An 18,863-nucleotide genomic window follows, 5' to 3' on the forward strand; every position below is an offset into this window, starting at 1 on the left:
TCTACAAAAATCGACATGGATTCTGCAGACAGAGATCTTCCGAATCTCAGCTCGCTCTGTTCCTCCATGAGACCCATAGCGCTGCAGACAACGGCGCTCAGGTTGCTGCCGTGTCCCTTGACCTTAGGAAGGCATTTGACACTGTCCCGCACAACTGTTCATTGAAAAAATCGAGTGAACCGAGTATCGAAGCAGAGTTGCGAGTGAATTCAATACTTCCTTGCAGATACAAATCAACACGTCTCTCTTAACGGAATAAAATCGACAGATGTAGACGTAATTTCTGGAATACCCCAAGGAAGTATGACACGACCATTACTGTTCACAATGTATGTAAATGATCTAGTAGAAAGCGTCGGAAGCTCTTTAAGACTCTTCGAAGATAATGCTGTTGTCTGCACGGAAAGTAGCAACTCCAGAAGACAGTATCGGTTTGCAGAAAGACCTGCAGAGTTTCGATCAATGGTGCAGGCTCTGGCAGTTGGCCCTGGCCGTAAAGAAATAAAACATATTTCCCAGACAAAAGAAAAGAAATCCACTACTGCACAACTACTCTGTTGATGACAAATTGTTAGAAATAGTCTGTTCCATAAAATATCTAGAATTAGTTGTACATAGCGACCTTAAGTGGAATGACCACATAAAACAAAAAGTAGGAAAAGCAGATGCCAGACTGAGGTTCATAGGAAGAATCTTAAAAAAACAAAAAACATAAGTCATCCACGAAGGAGTGGCATACAAGATGCTTGTTCAACCGATTCTTGAATGTTCTTCGTCTACATGATATCCTTACCGGGTAGGACTGATACAAGAGATAGAGAAGATCCAGCGAAGAGGGTCGCATTTCTTTGCGGAATCGTTTAGCCGGCGCGAGAGCATTGCACAAATAATCGACAAACTCCAATCGCAGACGTTAGAAGAGAGATGTTATGAATAACGAAGACGTTACCTATTGAAATTTCGCTAGAGCATTTTCCGGGAAGAGTGGGACAACATATTACTTCCTCCCACATACATTTCGCGAAATGATCACTACGAGAAACTTCGAAGAATTAGAGCAATACGGAGGCTTACCGACAAAAATTCTTTCCACGTAAGATTAGCGAATGGAACAGGAAAGGGGGGGGGGGTTCATTAATGTATCAGAAGTACCCTTCTCCATACACAGTTAGGTGGCTTGCATAGTATGATGTAGATGTAGATTTCTTTTTTCCCATGTCCATTTAGTATTTCTCTGTTAATTATTGCCGGCCGCGGTGGTCTCGCGGTTCTAGGCGCGCAGTCCGGAACCGTGCGACTGCTACGGTCGCAGGTTCGAATCCTGCCTCGGGCATGGATGTGTGTGATGTCCTTAGGTTAGTTAGGTTTAAGTAGTTCTAAGTTCTAGGGGACTAATGACCACAGCAGTTGAGTCCCATAGTGCTCAGAGCCATTTTTTTGTTAATTATTCGATCTACCTACCCTAATTTCCAACATTTTTCTGTAGTGCTACGTCTCAAAAGCTAGCTACAGATACAAACAGCCGTCCTTGCACAAGAGGTGGTATGTCTGATTTGAAATAACGGTTGTAACTGATTATTAGCTTAGTGTAAACAGATCAGAGTGTAAACATTATTAGTACGTTTCACATGTTTACACTATTTGCTCTATTATTTTGCTTCTTTCACTGTGCTCTTGTATAACTGACTTGTAAATTATAGTAAATTTTTTATTCTGATCTTATGTCTAAAGTCAGTGTTTTACATGTCATGTTTTTTAACGCTTTATGCATGAAAAAGCATTAGTTATGTCTTTGGTTTAGTTGTTCTTCATAACGGACATTTATGGTTGGATAGTCTTCGATGTATTTTCATTCAGCTGACGATCAGTTACAACTGTGTTTTTTAGTTGGACGCACTACCTGTTCTGCAAGCATATCTCTTTGGTTCTGTAGATGTTAAGCTGCTCAGAGTAAATATATGAATTGCCATACATGTGATTAATGTCGGATCTTTTGTAAGATTAATTTGTATCACCTGTACATAAATGATTGGACTTCATGCATTTGTAGTTGTTTCATGCTTTCTTTTCATGTATAAGCGGAGTGATTATGAAGTAAGCTAAAACCGATAAAGGATAATTAAGGACCTGAGTGCTACACATTTGTAATTATACGTAACAGCTGCGGGCAGTCACCTTCGATAACGTTCACGTTTTCGTTTAGCGTTCACTGAATGCATAAGTCAATATTGTCAGGATTCCCATCATGGAATATAAGTGCAAGGATTTCTAAGTTAGAATTTCGAGTGATCCGAACAAACACCTACACGAGATTCGCTAGCTGACTCCGCAAGTAAGTCTAAATGCCCTTTCCTGGGCTATGAATATTGTTCGTGTGTGCACAGTGTTGTCCCAAAACACAGGATGTCCTAGGAAGTATCGTCAGTATTCATGGGTATGACAGGCACGACCATTCGAAGCAAAAACGAAGGCTCAACATGGGATCTAAAATGCATACCTTAATAGCTATGAGCACTTTCTGATCTTCGCTACTGTGAAACACATCTCCTCTACTGAACAAGTGTTCATGGCTGTTGTATGAATTTTAGAGCCCATGTTTACTGGACAATTTTTTCTTTTTTCTGTCCACTCTACTTATCCCAAAATATGGAAGGCAAAGAACTTGCGGTAGAAGAGAAACGTTTAACAGTATCGAAGACGAACAAGTGCTCATAGCTCCTAGGGGAAGCCTCTTAGAGCCCATGTTTGCTACGATTTTTGCTGTGATGGATCGTTCCTGTCGACCCCTGAATACTGACCATTCCTTCTGGGATATTCTGTATAACTGCCGAGGAAGCCTTCCATTTTCCGCAGCCCTAAAATTTCAAATGTTTTCCTACACTGTCTGACCACCTTGGGACAATAAAATTCTCTTTTATATGAGTTCTGTGTCAGGAACGTTATACACTGCTTTTTGATGTAATTAAGCGTTCATCTGTTCTGAAAAACCCGTGTTCTGGTGTTACCGACTATCCTGTTGGCTACATCATTTGTTATTGAGTAATGGGTTATAGTGAAAAGATTGTGTAAATTAGATACAAAATTCTTGCCCAGCTATTGTACCTGCGAAGGACAGATTAGATGTATGTACTGGAATAATTAGGATAAGATTCCGTCTGGTTACATAGTGGCAAAAGGGCACGAAAATGGACTGTAAACTTAACAGCTGCGTGGTCAAGAGGCGTCAGAATAGTCTATCTCGCCCATAGGCAACACAGGGCTCGACATTTTCCCGTCGCCCCCTGGTCTTGATTGCATTGGTGGCAAGACTCTATAGCTTTTCCATTCCTGTCTTCTTTACTTTCTTTTTTAAAAATCAGTCATCTTTGTTAGTTTAATGCCGTTCCTACCTCTCATGTGGGATAAAATACGTATTTTTATAAAAAATTGCAAATAACAGCATTATAACATGATAACTAAAAGTGGGCTAAGAGTCAATACATACTTTACACCATGACATCCGTAAAATGTATGATCTGTTCTATAGTCTAGGTAACAGATCAAGAATTTTATGGCAATAAATAAATGAAAATAAATAAATAAAATTCATTATGCATACAAGAGCAGCACTTCAGGTGCTGTACGTTAGTAGGGTGAAATGGAACACGACGAACCAAATTTCGGAGTTTGTTGAGGGATATTTTCGGGCAAAGAAAGTATGTGAACTGCACGAAAATGTGCTTAGGATATAAATAGCTCATCGCAGGTCCAGTGGCATGAGCCTTTCGTATGCAAAAGTGTACGTTTTAACACGAGAGCCATTTGATTGATCACCTGTTGCAGGTCTAAGAAACGAACTTTGATACCGTGAAGAAATGTTCAAATGTGTGTGAAACCTTATGGGACTTAACTGCTAAGGTCATCAGTCCCTACGCTTACACACTATTTAACCTAAATTATCCTAAGGACAAACACACACACCCATGCCCGCGGGAGGACTCGAACCTCCGACGGGATCAGCCACACAGTCCATGACTGAAGCGCCCAAGACCGGTCGGCTAATCCCGCGCGGCGAAGAAATAAAATGTTGTTCTAATAATACCTAAAACACTTATTCAATCTCTGGACTTATTACTGTATTTTCCTCTGCTTAAAATAATTACGCTACTTGAACAACAAACTTTTTCTGACCTGGCAGTGTTGCACATCTTTTGAGTCTTCAATGCTATGGTCAAAGTAAAGTGGAACAGAACAACATGAACATCTGACTAAAGCCAGTTTTTCACATTTGGTACTACTTCTGACTTCAAGTAGTCTAACACCATAATTTGAAAATGCAATTAGCATCGTCTTTGGTTTGGGATTGCTTGAATGAAGAATTGATGTTGAATATGAAAAAGCGTCATTAGTCACATTCACATACTGTTCTTTCCACTTTCTTTGAACACTTCTCTGAAATCTCACAACCACACTCTTAAGACTGAACAACCGTGCAACAGTATCAGGTTAATAGAAAAGTTGGTTGTTATTACTTTAAGCAGGGGGAAATACAGCAACAAGTCACGACGCTAAAATACTCAAATGAAACTATATAGTTCCAGAGAGCTTTCTAAGTCCGAAACATCTATGATGTACACGTGCAGACTGAAGCGACGGATGAAAATTTGTACGAAAGCCGAGATCCGGACACCCGCAAGTCTTCTGCTCTCTAGGCAGATGTGCTAACCACCCCGCCAGCTTGGCACAGTGGCTTGCTAGGTTAGTCCATGCAGTTGTGCAAAGCTACTGTGTCAAGGTGAGCAGAAGACCGGGCTTCGAGACCCCCCGACTTGAAACAAATTTTCATTCCTCGCTTCCTTCTGCGGATATAATATTTAAAATTTGTGTTTTTGACTGATATTTTCTTTCTTCTCAATACCGAAGTTGCTCTCTTAGACCTTCAGTAGGTGATAATCCGAACAGCTCTCGCGCAGACGTGCAGTTTTGCATACGAGTGCCTCGTACCACCGTATTTGGATGAGCGATTTATGTATTAAGCACATTTTAGCACTGTTCTGAGCGGTCGAGATCACACACTTCTCTTGTTAGCCTTTTCATATGAGGGACCCATGGTTTCCGATGGCTCGTTACACAGAAATAATGTAATTATGATGCTTCCGGTTTGTAGCCCCACTTACCAATATTTTTGTGAAAACATGTTCATAACAGTAAAAAAGCCTATAATTTTCTACCATCTTAAAGTATAACATAAAATGCAGAGTAACGCAAAAGTGTTGTGATGTGGTTGTTTTCGCTACGTTGTTCTATTCTTCCGCTGTATTCGGTGACCCCACATGCGAGTTTCATATCTGCCAACTTGTCATCAGTAAAGCTATCCGGAAAAAGTGAATCCGAGATACAACCGAAAAATAGCGCAAGGAAGGTTGAGGGTTAAAAGCAGAGTGGACACCACTGTAGTCAACAGCAATTACAGTGAGTGAATAGAACAAGTTTATCTTCAAACAAGACTGAGCTCATACCGCTACCTGCACTGTTAGAAGGTATTTTAAGTGCAGTACAGACACAGAGCTAAAATGAAGGTAAGAAATCAATTATTCTGTAACAAGGCATCGAAGACCACGGGTCTCTTATACCAAAACACTCAGAAGATATCCCTCGATAACCTTCGAAGTTTAGTTGCTGGAGTTCGGGTGTACCCTGCGTACGCACCACTAAATTGACTTGTCATTTCAAACAAAACAGAAACGTACCGGGTAGTTATTAACGTTATCTGCCCACTACACTTAGCAGGCAGCGTCCGTGAATCAGAACTACAGAAAATTGCACCGAAATGACTGTCATAATTATTTACAAAATTTTACAGTCAACTGTTGTAATCAATATATTGGGCAAGGATAAACAAATAAAACAGAATAGTGTCCGTAAAACTACCTTGTGTAGTGACGATGTTGCTGTCCTCCGCAACTGTCTCTGAAAGTTCGCCGTATTCCGTTTCTTTCGCCTATGACAATGGCAATAGTTGGCACGAATCCATCCCGACTGATATTAAATGTATTCATTCCTCTTGTCCGTCTAAGCGTCTATGCTCCATAAGCCTCCAGACACATTTTCAACGCGTCCAGTATTATGACGTCACTGTAGCAAAAGCATTGACCGGCATTTATCTCAGCTTCCAGAGCGAGATTATTGACTTCTGATGACTATGAATCTTATACTTTGCAATATTCCATATCATTTTCAGCAGATTTAGGTTTCGATGCTTGGCGGCAGGTAAATGGTAAAAAATCCACTTTATGTCCAAATTTAGTTCAGGGGAATAAACAGGAGAGGTTAGGTGTGTAGAACCTTCGTCGAAACAGTAGAGTCTTGTTCCAAAAGGAAACAAGCGAGACGATGTTGTTGTTATGGGTGGCTGGTATCTTTTTTCTATGACACAAATGCACTCGTGAATTAATATTGTTTTTTATGTACATGACCTGGATACTTAACTTTAATAGAGTCCATGTGTTGTGGTACAAGCTCATACGTTATAGTGCTCTTGCACACAATACCGGTAAGATTGCTATTACAACTTTACTCTCGCTGCAAGTCCCGCTACGATCACTACAATGGTCGCTATGTACTGTCGTAACCTGAGTGAGTCAGTGAGTTAGTGAGAGTCAGTGACTGAGGCCATCCAGTCAGCACGGCGGCCTAAATACATGCTGTCGAAAAGGCGTTGGCGGCGTGTTGCTTGTGGGTGTGTCTCTGGACTCTCTCGTGACAGGTGCGCTTAATCCAGCGCCTACTATCGATGTTCACGTTACATCTTTGCCGATGGGTCTGCTGGCAACAGCTTACGCCAGCACAAGGTGTTCCTTAATGAATGACTAAAGCTCGACTTCACTTAGATCTGGATCATAATACGTGTAATTACTAGCTAGCTAGGTCTGTATTCCACTTTTACCGTAATAGAAGAATGTGGTTTGTTGTCCTGTTTGTTTTGTTATGAAGCATTGTCAAAAATAACTATTCTTCAAGGACGTAACCCTGGAATGAATTGGGTCTGTACATAATTATTAATATGTTTACATCCATTTTCATTTATACCCACGTGCGGAAAGTGAATCTGCCTGCATACACAACAATTAACCATTGACTGGTACTTTAATTTTCAAGTAGTTCTCTTACACTTCCACTTTATCAACATCTATTCACAGTGTGATGTGTACTCCGTGTTTCATTTAAATAAACTTCTGCGTGTTTTATTTTTTCTTACAAATCGAATGCTGTAGCCCTTCTTCCATGTATGTTTTCTCGCTTGTACACGATGACTAGTATATTCCGGTAACTTTTGAACGTAAATGCCACAAAGAGAACCATTTTTCCCAGAGTTTGTTTGCTAGCCTTGAAGCCCAGTCCTTTGTGACAAAACCAGTGAAGTTTTTGCAAAAATACTAGTTCCTTCCATTTTTCATAACATCGCACAACTGATAAAATGACAGCAAATCGCTTTACTAATCGTTAGTTAGTTTGCTAGGCTTGAAGTACAGTTCTGTGTGACAAAACTTATAAATCTTTCGCAAAGATGATAATTTCTTGCTTTTTTCGTAACATCGTGGAATTGATAAAATGTCAGCTGATCGCTTTACTAAGTAATTGCTCTTTCATAAAGTTTCAACTTAAATCGTGAGAAGAACCTCGAGTGGTTGTAGACAGGTCTCTCTTCCGTTTCTTATTACGTCCCTCCCTTTATTGATCGTGGGATTGTATTTGTAAGGTCTTGTTGACCTACAACGTTGAATATCCATCGTCCCTTGTAATTACATATGTGTGTCAAAATTCATCAGGAAGGCTATCATTTTACGCAGTAGTAAATGCCAAATTCACTAGAATTCTGTGTAAACCAATGATTCGAAGTTTACTGTTGTAGTTCGTGTGTGACACATACTGGTCTGTATTCCTGAACTTTCGAGAGATTGAAAGCTCCACTGCAGCAACCTGCTTGTATGGTGCTAAAGCGGTAACTCCCCGTTTTTTAGATACCGCTCTGTACTCGATACCTCCAAGGACGTAAGATATGCAGCCGAATTATCGACGCATGAAGCACAGAGTGTCCGAAACGCTACACATTACCCAATATAGCGAAAAAGAAACCATCAGAACTATTGGCGTAGCATAACTTTACTATTTTGTCACTTTGACAAAAAATAGAAGAGCGTAAACGTGTTATCATTTCTGACAAATTAACGTCGAATCAGCGGTACAATCAGATAATTTTTTGTTGGTTTACAGCATGATCCATTCAAAGACTGAACTTTTAGGCGAAGAAAACATTTTAATGTTATTATCACAACACGTTTTAGAAATTCAACTGATATGGTGTGCATCGTAAAAATGTAGTGCAGACATGTAGACACTATTACTGATAGTCAACCAATTAAATGTTTTATTTTATTGTACTCCCCACAAGATGTGTAAGTTTCTTTTAATGCACGTATCTTCTCTGCTTTATAGTTAACTATTTTGCGAATGGTGTCTGTGACTTAGTATATATTAATTTACTTTTCCATTTACTGAATGATAGTCCTACTGCTTGAAAAACGTTTTAGACTACGAGATTAATCATAAACAGTCACTTTACGTGGTTTGACTGACGTTATGCCAGAAGTAATTTACAGACCAACAGGTTTTCCCAATAATGAATTTACATCTCCCGAGAAATATGAGAAGCAACCTGGATTGTTGGAAGAATCAAACAACAGAAGTATGCGAAAGAAATGACGGGCAATTATAGACCCAGAGAGCAAACTGAAAGAAAGCAATTATTGCTGAACGCATGCTCTCATACGCTGAATAAAAAATAAACTAATTTCAAATCACATGAAAGAAAATTTTTCGTTCTTACTAAACCTAAAAGCTGAAAATTGTAAACGTCAAGGCACAGGAAAAATAGGGAAAGTAAGTCATAAGTGACTACCTACACAGACTATAAATTTCAATACCTGGAGCGAAGAAAAAGAAACGAAGCGTTGACATCCAGCGTCCTTCTTAAGGGTCAGTTATCCGAAGTACGGCCATTCCCACTGTCTCGCTTCAGACACCTGTACGAAAAGCAGAAATTATGTCTCTTAAGTGCAAATACTACTACAGCTCTTTGTTGTCGGATACATAGAAGTCAATTTCGTAAATATGTCAACCTGAGAGTAGCTATGGCATCAGATTCGAGTACTTGGCAGCTTTTTCCAGATGACTAATCGTTCGTATAGAAAATAAATTGTAATGAATGCGAAATTTTCTGTATAAGCCAAACTGTCAGCAATTTCAAAATCATATACCGAGAACCCACGAGAAACAGTGGCACATATTCACCCACAGTCTTCAACAACATACGCAGGGAAGACCGAAATGTAAACCAGATCGAAAATGGGATCCAGATTCTGCACATAACACCAAAGGACCCAATAACGAACTTCTTAGAAGAAATAGAAATCTACATACACACAAATGGATATCGATACCATACCTCACAAACATATAATGAGTCTTCAAAGTGGTTTAAATAGCTCTGAGCAATATGGGACTTAACATCTGAGGTCATCAGTCCCCTAGACTTAGAACTACTTAAACCTAACTAACCTAAGGACACCACACACATCCATCCCCGAGGCATGATTCGAACAAAACAGTTTAAAACATTATACTGAAATCTTTATTGAAATCACAGAACACGATAACGGGTAAAACAAATTTATTCAGGAAAAGACAAGACCAGCGAACATCAACAAAAAGTTTACTACTACCACGTAAAACTTCATGACGCTTCGAATAATGTAACTATGTAACCATGTAACATTGTTGACTTAGACGTCAATTGAAGGTGTCAAATTTACGGAAAATGTTAAAAATGTCTTAAGGAATGCTGCTCACTAACAAATTCCTCTAATGAGACATTACGTATCTAGAGAACAACAATTTCGTCTGCGCTACACCTACGATACGCAGTAATGCAAGATATTACACAGCGACAGCGTTAACAGTGTGTTACGGAATTAAGTACTGGTACTACAACAGATATAGACAAAACTGTTATTAGTTAAGATTAGACGTAAATATATATGCACTAACAACCCCATATGTTTCCACATAGCTTGACAATGGCCATGAACCCGAAACAAGGTTAAAGAACCAGAAAATAATATCTTAATAAAAAGTATTTGAATATAGTAGCGTTTTGGCTTACTATGCACATAATATCCTTATAAGACATCCATAACGCTGCAGGCCCAGGAGAATTTAAAATGTACCGAAGTTGTTCAGATATTCTACATACACAGCCACGCATCTCTTTGAGTGCTAGAGGAAAACATTTTAAGCATGCTTCCAAAAAATTACGTAACATCAATTTCAAATAATTAGGAATTACGTGACCAGTTCGAGCAAAACACATCAGTTTCTTCATTAGAATGACAACCTTAAACAGTGCAGCATCTATATCTACTAAATGTTTAATTATGGGGCAGTTCAGTTTTCCATTGACGTACATTAATAATTCGAATTACCAGTTTCTTGCGTACGAGGTGAATTAACTGTCATTCCGTGACTCGTTCTCATAAAGGAAGTGTCTCGTTTACTTGTTGCTAACTGAAGGTCGCAACTTCGTAGTAAATGTGGAGTGCCAGCACAATGCGCATGCCACAATAAGAGTGGGCTTGGTGTTTGTTTTATAGTGTTTAGTAGCAATATTTCATCGCAGCGATGGGAGATAGCATGTAAATACGTGCGCTGGCCACGTCCGGTGGCCATTTTCCCTAGACAATCCTGGATAATTAGAGTTGCGCGGGAAAAGTGACTAATAGGGTGGACCATGTGGAAACTCGTGAATTTTAGCAACAACGATGAAACATATTCGGAAGGAATTTATAATTACATCAAATAGTGCTGACAGTACTCTACAGTATAGACAAAAACTGTCAGCATGTACATGATACGTTGGTAACTATTATTTCGTGAAAAGTCGGCTCTATAATGAATGTTTCTTTGAAATATTTCCATAAAAAGCCTGGTCTTCAGACAAAAAAGGTACTTCATGATCATTAATAACAGGATATTCCTTGTGGGTTTTTGTGCACGAGAGGCAGTTTTAGCAGTATTGATGATTGTGTAAAAGGGTATACGGTACGGTACATTATATCCGTCATGTTGGTCTTCACAGAATTTCTTCTTGCTTTCTGCCACACACGTGTTCCTTCTATCTGCTACCCACTTCTCAATACAGTATCACTTCTGTCTGTGGTCATGTGTAGCATCCTGTGTACTGCGAGACTGAGTTACGTCTTCTCAGATTTTATCAACTTATCTGATATATGCATCGTTTGGACGAAGCTTTTCACATTACTTCAGTATCTGCTTTGTCAATCTGCTTGAGTGCGTGCGTTCTATGTAACCATAGAACTTCGGACTTGGTTTTTGTATGACATCAGTTAGGGGTTCAATACGTTGATAACTTACATACTGCTCCTCCTCTTGCAGTCGTATTCCATACACCTGGGATGCCTACAATGTTTGATTTTCTCTGTCGCACTTCAGTGGAATGAAACGACAAAGCCATATGGAGTTAGTGGTGGAAAGCACCTGTTTCCCAATATTCATGAAGCTGTCCAATGCAGGAGGTCAATGAGACTTCCTGCTTCTGTCATAATGAAGCGTTCAACTTCTTATAATGGCTGCTACGTTGTGTAAGGTGTTACCATGAAGACAAGAGAAGGGCAAGTTAAGATCATCATTTCTTGGGTAACATTTTAGAAACAGACTCTCAGATCCTAAAACCTAATAACCACCTTTTTCCAAAGACAGGGTAAACATAATAAATTCCGCTCACAGACGGGCCATCAGATTGGAAGCTCTGCAACAGCCAGTGCCCTGTAAGCCTCAAGAGTTGTCTGTCTAGATTCCTGTGATTGTAATGTTTATATGGTATTCTGCTTACATATAAATGATCTGAAGTTCAATGAACATCCTAGTAAGAAATTCCCTCTTATTCGCAGTAGGCCTGTGTTAAAAGTAATTCCCAGATTATACACTTATGTTGCTCTGTAACCTAATTAATTTGGACATTCGTGTCGAAAAGAAGAGACACCATACCTATATAACGTATGCGCCAGGCGGTATATCGATGTTTCAGTGTAGATGCACATTAATGTGCGATGTCTCGCTGGAATACAGTAGGGCTGTTACCTAATGGACAGGATCACTACTCCGTAGTGAGCGGCATGTGGCGATTTGGGTCGGATAGGAGACGTGCTCGGATAGCCGAAGCGAATAAAACGACCGCTCCCGTAAAGAGCGAAGTTCAGGTTCGAATCGCGTCCTGGCACAAATTTTCATCTGTCGCCGTTGAGTTATTTGGATGCCCCAATGCAGCAAAAGTCTCATTTTTCTTTCGTGAAATGTAACAAGCATACTCTATCACACCAGAAGGTAGGCACCACGATTGAATTATTCGAATGGGACGAAAATCGGTAGATATGAGGTACATGTACGGACAAGCAAATGATTACAGTATCATAAAAAGTGGATGATTTATACAAGAGAAAGAGATTCATAAACTGAGCAAGTCAATATTGCACTGGTCCATCTTTAGCGCTTATGCAAGCAGTTATTCGGCTTGGAATTGAGTGACAGAGTTGTTGGATGTCTTCCTGAGGGACATTGTGCCAAATTCTGTCCAATAGGAGCGTTCAGTGGGACAGGAATCTGCTGGGCTCATAGGATGTCACCAGTAACTGACGTGGAAAATGTGCAAGGAAGCCCAGAATTTGCTCACCAAAATAATTTTTGTAGCAGGGATAATAGGTCGCGAGTGCCCACGTATTGGCCAAAACGCTAAATCAGGCTCATAATTGGAGAAATTTTCTGCTTTGTGCACCACTCTAAGAGAGATATGTACGATACTGGTTAACTGTCGCGGAATATTTAAGAAGAGAGAGATTTATGAATTTTTTACCGCACAAACTCGAAATGCCCGCAGCAGTTGGCTATCGAGAATGTAATTTTGTGAGAATCCGCAAGATTCAGAGAAGCAAAGCGTATGCACACTTAGTGCTACAGCTCTGAGGGTGGGACCGGGTGGGTGGGGGGAAAAGACATCTTCTTAGAGCTACAGAGAGGTAATGCTTTGTCCCAGCTGCGCTAATGGCAGACATTGCTTTAGCTGATGGCCGTTTCGAGATTCTGTCTGAGAGATGCTGGGCCTTGGTGTGTAACTTTCAGCCACCCCATAAGCCATTCTCGGCATTCGAATTTCAGAAAGACGGTGCATTAGCGCACAATGTGACGAAGCGGATATGAAGTCATTTGTTTTCATTTAGAGTTTTGCTTTTCTGAATTAGTTCACGCACTTAGCTAGTGAACTCATTAGGCACTTGGGAACAGGAACTGAATCTCTTCTTTAATCTGTTAACAAAATCAGCAATCGTTGGCTGTTAAGTACATCATTCTTATCATTTCCTCTACAATTCCAGCCACTTACGCCAAGGTATTATTATGTATGTTTGAAACACTGTGTACTTAATAATTAATTATATTATCTGTTCATTGCTGAGACTCACTGTCCAATCGTTCTAGCAGTTGACAGGACTTTATTGTGACTTTTTGTTACATACCATTCTTAGAAGACTCTGTATATCTGTGTGAGGTATGGTAGCCATATGACTGGACCACTCCTATTCAAATTCAGATGTATCATACAATCAATCATTGCACGACTTTTGTTTTATTATTCACATCATATCACGGGAAGCCATCTGTTCACTGAAAAGGACACCGTATTCAGCTCATAGTAGAATTAAAGGCGTACGCTAAAAAGCTTAGCCATAACCTTAAACTGAGGAAAGACGTCTATGTTTATTGGATGTCTGATAAGGCGTCTGGAGAGAGTAGTTGAGTGGGAAAACAGTAGATGCAAGAGAATACTCGAATATACAAAGCAGGCAGATTATAGAAGACAGAAAGCCCCAGATTCTTTAAAGAATCGGCCTCCCGTGCATAAAACAGCTTCAAAGGTTTGATTAGTTTACTAATGAGTTATTGTGTTAAATATTTAACGCCAAGCATGTCAAGGAGAAACAGTTTATAAAAGGTTCGAAATTATGTTTAAAGCTTACTGGAAGTCGCTAAGTGCTCTCGTTATCAAACACTAGATGAATATAGCCTGGACATTAAGCGCTCCGTTTAAATGAAAGGCATTTTTCACACAGTTCGGTGTTTATGACATCATTGTACAATGGTATATTTTTGCAGGGACATCCAGTACTGTATGTGGATACGGTATGCGAACGGTGTTGCGAATAGAGGGAGTAGTAAATGAGTAATAAATAAAAACGTGTCGCCTCGCATGAACTGTGAAAATGTAGTGACTGATGAACTTCTTTCTGTTCATTATTTTATGGGTTGTGGGGAAGGAAGATAGGTGTCAACGAGAAAGGGTTTCGAAAATTTTCCGAATTACGTTTAAAGTTTGTTGGAAGTCGTTAAGTGTTCTCATTGTCAACTATTGGATGTATGCGGTCCTGGTAATTTGGGCGCCGTGAGCTGTGTCGCCTCTAGGTATACAGTGTGAACCAGAACTTGATGGTAGTATGGCCTAAGACAAGGAAAAAATGTCTGCTACATATGGGCTCTAAAATGATTACATTAACAGCTATGAGCACTTTTTCGTCTTTGTTATCGTGGGATACATCTCTCTTCTGCTGAAAGCATTTTGCTTCCACATTTTGAGAGGTAGTAGTGTCACCATAGCGAGAAAAAACGTTCAGCAGTCATGGGATGTAAAGTGCGTACCTTAAAAATTCTGAGCGTTTGTTCTTTTTCGCTACTGTTAAACACAACTCCTCCAATGAACAAATTCTCGTAGCTGTAAAGGTATGCATTTTAGAGCCCACGTCTACTGTACAGTTTCTCTTTGTTTTGATACATACTTCCACCTCTCAACATTTGCCAATGGAGTGGTGGTTGACACTGTATGCACACTTTCTAGCTGGAATACTTAGCTTAGTGTATTAGACTTTTAGCGTAAGATTACATCTCCTAATGAGTGGATTATGACATCATTTTAAATTTTAAGTTCGCTCAATAATTATATGAAAGTAAAGTTTCTGTTGTGCTTGGGAGCCGTTCGACAGGCAGCCTGCAAATGGGATTGTGCACCAACCATGAACCACGTTGGCCGTTTCGTAATGTAGACGTTGGATGTAATAGAAACGTAAACATAGAAAGATTAATTCAAGATAGGGAAAGACGAAGGAAAGCAGATGGCTTAGGAAAGAAAAAGACCTCAACCAAGGGAGATCTTGCACCTCCTCCTTCATCGCTATCTACACTTATAATCAGCTCGTTGTGCACTGCGTCGTAGTGGGTGTTTATTGCTGTAAAGCGCATTGTCAGATATTCTCAATCCATTCACGAACGCAAAGTAAATGTGGGGCGAAAGAAGTTCGTTTAGAATAACTGACAGAAGAGGGGATATTGACACTTTATCATACGCATGAAAATGTTAAGTTCCATATTCTCCATCTTCAGGTCCTTAAAATATGTGCTAGATTGTACCGTATCTTCCTAACAACTCATTCCTTGGAGAAAATTATCTCGTAGTACTTCATGTAGCTTAACCAACAATTTTTAAGCTGTTTCCACTCGTAATTAGAACGCTTAAGGTTCAACTGTGATGGAGCTTGTGGGCTGTTCTACCAAGTAAATGATGTTTTCCGCAGGTGTTGAAACGACAGGATGAGATAGTATGAACTGTCAACAGAACATGTATATTTGTGAGTGATGTGAAGCGCCCTAATTTCGAGATGCAGCTAATTATTGAGAGCCGTTGTAGGGAGCACTTTTGAATCTACAGTTATGAAAGTAATCCCAAAAGTAAAGACTCTTATTTTTTTTATAAGTACATAGACCCGTTTATTTCTAGAACGGTTTACATCAGTTTACAGCTTGAACATTTGCCTTTTTTTCGACATAATCACCATTTATGTCGATGCATTTTTGTAGACACTGTGGCAGTTTTTGTATGCCCATGTCATACCAGCTCGCCGCCATGCTGTTCAGAAACTTATCAACCTCTTCTTTCACCTCGTCTTCGGAGCTGAATCGCTTTCCGGTCAAATGTTGTTTTAGCATAGGGAACAAGTGATAGTCACTGGGCGCCAAGTCGGGACTATAGGGTGGGTGGCTGATTATGTTCCACTGAAACGGTTACAAGAGAGCAACGGTTTGCCGACCGATGTGTGCTCGAATGTTGTCATGGAGAACGTATACGCCCTTCCTCAACATTCCTCTTCTCCGGTTGTGAATTTCCCGTTTGAGTTTTTTCAGAGTCTCACAGTACTGTCAGCGTTAATTGTGGTCCCAGCGATTCAGCACCGACGGCGAAGGGAAAGAAGGGGGTCATAACTTTCTGAACAGCATGTCGGCGAGCTGGTATGACATGGGCACACAAAAACTGCCACAGCGTCTACAAAAATGCATCGAGAGAAATGGTGATTATGTCGAAAAATAGCTAAATGTTCAATCTGTAAACTGATGTAAACCAGTCTAGAAATAAACAGGTCTACGTACATATAAAAAAAAATAGGAGACCTTACTTTTGGGATTATCCTCGCATTATTTGTGATACTTATGGCCGCTTCAGAAGTGCTCAGTAACCATTAATACACCGATGTCACTAGTGTAATAGCGTGCACGAGAGACAACTTCAACAATTTTGGTGAAAGTTGAAGATTATACGAATCATCACAAATCGGACTGAATATCGTCTCATGTAATATGCTTTCAAAGTCACGTAGCTGCTTGTTACACCTGTACGTACGTACACAGATCACCGAATAAAAAAAAATTGTATCCTATATTTCATGAGGTGCTGTAGGTGTTTCTAGTTTACACTTTGAGTAGAAAATGTGAAGCTAATTGGGATTCACTACAGGGAACGATGCAAAAAGGCTCGTTCCATTGTAGTGAGTAGCCAGACAAAAGTAAACATAGTACCGACCGGCTGCCGCGTCATCCTCAGCCCTTACATGTCACCAGACGCGGATACGAAGAGGCGTGTGGTCGACGCACCATTCTGCCGGCCACTGCCAGTTTCCGTGACTGACAGTCATGTAGCTCCTTAGTTGGCCTCACAACGGCAGAGCGCGTGCTGCTTGCCAACAGCACTCAGCAGGCCCGGTCGGTGACCCATCCGAGTGCTACCGAAGCCTGGCAGCGCTAAACTTCAGTAATCTGAAAGGAAGGCCGTTGGCGATAGAGTAGCTAGAACGTCTTTATAACAACGCCTTTAAGTTGCATAGCTTGCAGAAATACCACAAGATGGTTTCATTTATCTTTTATCATTTATCCCACAAAGTTGTCGCATCATTTCAGTGAGCGATTTCGCTTCGTACTAGAGGTATGACGTTCCATCCAGTGATGTGGACAAAGTAATATTCGACTACAAAGAGGAAATGGATAGTGTCTGGACGTGCTGCAGCGAAATGTGAGGGAATTTGGCTTCCTTGTAATTGAAATGTAGTTATTTTGTGTTTCGTTTGTAAACTTTTAATATTTACCCAACAAAAGGGTTCACTGGTGTAAATGAAGCCAGAACAGAACGTACATATCTGAGAAGGCAGCTTAATTTTGCACCCTCAAGACAATGGCAAAGAGAACAAATGAATGATTTGGTCCCATTGGAAATGACGGCATGTTACCCTGAAAGGCATGACCTAGAGCATTTCTCACGATTGACAACCTATAATTGTGGCAGGGGGTTTGAGATGTAGCCTGCAGTGTGCAAATGCGATGAATGATAATTAACAATTAAGTTGAGTTGAGAAAGTTACAAGGATGAATGAATCCTATTTTAGCAGTTATTTCTTCAGAAAACGTAGATGAGGCTAATGGCGAGGACAAGTTCACATGGTTCAGGTGGCTCTGACCACTGTGGGACTCAAATTCTGAGGTCATCAGTCCCCTAGAACCTAGAACTACTTAAACCTAACTAACGTAAGGACATCACACACATCCATGCCGGAGGCAGGATTCCAACCTGCGACCGTAGCGGTCTCGCGGTTCCAGACTGTAGCGCGTAGAACGGCTCGGCGACCATGGCCGGCCGAGGACAAATAAATTTGGTGTAAGAGAATACTAGTTTTAATTACATAGGACTGATTCTAATCTTCCCCCGTTCACTTTGACTGATATCAGTCCTGGTAATATTTTCGGTTACAGCGGATACATAAGAAGTCGCGATCCTTGCCTCTCTCCCTTTCTGAATTTTGCTTCTTTATTGCTACTATTGATGTGAGGGTTGTCCAGAAAGTAATACACCGCACTTTTTTCTCATCCGAGAACAATGCTACGAATGTCAAACGTTACGTCAGTATTATTTGAAGCGTTCTGAGTGAGCGCACCAAGTCTCAGTAACTTGCGTCAGATAGCGTAGCTGCAGGACACTTTCAAAACGGCGTCTGTAACTGATGTACGTTACAAGCAACGTGCCGTAATTGAATTTATCACTGCAGAGTAAGAAATTGAGGGGAACATTCACAAACGCTTGTGAAAAGTCTATGGAGCATCTGCTGTCGACAGAAGTACAGTTGTTCGCAGGGGCACGGAGGGTGAGGTCATCAGAAGGCGGCTCGGCGGAGCTCCGCGATTTGCAGAGGTCGGGGAGACCATCCATGAGTATCACACCGAACATGTTGCAGCGAGCTGATATTGTGATTCGCCATTAAAGGACGCCCTTCGTGGAGGACATTTTGAGGAATATGAGGAATTGATTCGCACAGTGAAGCACTGGCTCCGCCACATGGACAGGGATTGGTACCGACAGGGCACACACGGCCTGGTTTCGCGCTGGACGA

Source organism: Schistocerca gregaria, chromosome 1 (genome assembly GCF_023897955.1).
Source record: "Schistocerca gregaria isolate iqSchGreg1 chromosome 1, iqSchGreg1.2, whole genome shotgun sequence".
Classification (NCBI taxonomy): domain Eukaryota; kingdom Metazoa; phylum Arthropoda; class Insecta; order Orthoptera; family Acrididae; genus Schistocerca; species Schistocerca gregaria.